This window comes from Colobus angolensis, unplaced genomic scaffold, assembly GCF_000951035.1.
Source record: "Colobus angolensis palliatus isolate OR3802 unplaced genomic scaffold, Cang.pa_1.0 Scaffold605, whole genome shotgun sequence".
NCBI classification, from domain to species: domain Eukaryota; kingdom Metazoa; phylum Chordata; class Mammalia; order Primates; family Cercopithecidae; genus Colobus; species Colobus angolensis.
This window is the reverse complement of record NW_012119655.1, coordinates 827,636-829,457: the sequence shown is the minus strand read 5'-3', so window position 1 is coordinate 829,457 and position 1,822 is coordinate 827,636.

Genomic DNA, 1,822 nt, shown 5'->3' with positions numbered 1-1,822 from the left:
CAGCCTGTAACAAGCAGTCGGGGTCCCAGGACCAACTTAGAGCTTGGGACCCTAGCGCGCTAGTAATAAATAACTCTCTGCTGTGAACTTCGTGTCGGTGATCCTTCGCGACGACCCCTGCCCAGGAGGGAATCGAGAGTTCGGTTCCAACATAGGAAGGCTTCATTGTCTAGGATAGAAGCTGTGTAACAGCACAACAGGGACAGTCACCTGTTGGGGCCGAAACCATACTGAAAATAATCCATTCAGTAAGTTTCCTAAGTTGCTGTTCTGGCCCATCCAGAATTTCATCGGGACTGGATGGCTCCTGCTGGACTGTATTGGATATGTGGGCATAGAGCCTACACCAAATAACCTGACCAATGGACAGGGAGTTATGTCATTGGCACCATTAAGCCATCCTTTCTCCTACTGCCCGTAAAAACAGGTGAACTCCTAGGTTTCCCTGTCTGTACCTCCTGAAAAAAAGGAGCACAGCTATAGGAAATTGGAAAGATAAGCGGCTCACACAGTACTATAGGCTGCCACGTGGGTGCAACACGGCTCGTGGGGATACCAAACCCCCATCTACATGCTCAACTGGATCTTATGGTTACATGTTGTCTTAGAAATAATCACTAATGAAACTGGCAGAGCTTTGACTCTTAGCCTGGCAGGAAACCCAAATGAGAAATGCCATCTATCAGAGTAGATTGGCCTTAGACTATTTGCTGGCAGCTGAAGGAGTCGTCTGTGGAAAATTCAACTTGACCAATTGCTATCTGCAAATAGATCATCAAGGACAAGTAGTTGAAGATATAGAGATATGACAAAGCTGGCACATGTGCCTGCACAGGTTTGGCATGGGTTTGATCCTGAATCCCTGTTTGGAAAGTGGTTTCCAGCTCTAGGAGATTTAAAACTCTTTTAATAGGTATAGCAGTAGTGATGGGAACCTACCTATTGCTCCCTTGATTGTTAGTCATATTTCTCTAACTACTAAGAAGTTGTTACTACTTTGATTCATCAGAAAACTTCAGCACAAGTGTATTACATGGATCACTATCAATCTGTCTCACAGGAAGACCTGGGTAGTGAAGATGAGAGTGAGAACTCCCACTAGTGAGTGATGTTCTCAAAGAGGGGAATGAGGAAAGGCCATTTCTCTTACAGTCTCGTCTCTGAAGAGGAGGAAGTAAAAGCTGAAAAACAACCGGAATGAAGTCAGCAGCAAAACCAACAGACGCCACTGACCAGGCCTGAGGTTAAAGATTAACCCCCCAATTCTAACCACATGTGTTACCTATAGATCACTTGCTCAGTCTATCATGACCCTTTCACGTGGACCTCCTTAGAGTTGTACGCCCTTAAAAGGTCCAGAACTTTTTCTTCAGGGAGCTCGGCTCTTGAGACGCAAGTCTGCCAACACTCCCGGCCAAATAAAGCCTCCTCCTTCTATAACCCGGTGACTAAGGGGTTTTGTCTGCGGCTTGTCCTGCTACAAGTACATCATAGCTGAAACTGAACCTTATTAACTGGTATGTTCAAATTCAATCCACTAGGCAAGAGGCCATTAAAGATAGGGAGAAATGAAAACAACATGCCATGGTATGGACCTTCTCAAGTTATTTTTACCAGTAAAGAAAATGGCCAGGCGTAGTGGGTCACACCTGTAATCCTAGTACTTTGGGAGGCCGAGGTGAGTGGATCACTTGAGCTGCCTGGGCAACACAATGAGACCCTGTCTCTACTAAAAAGAAAAAGAAGGCCGGGCGCGGTGGCTCAAGCCTGTAATCCCAGCACTTTGGGAGGCCGAGACGGGCGGATCACGAGGTCAGGAGAT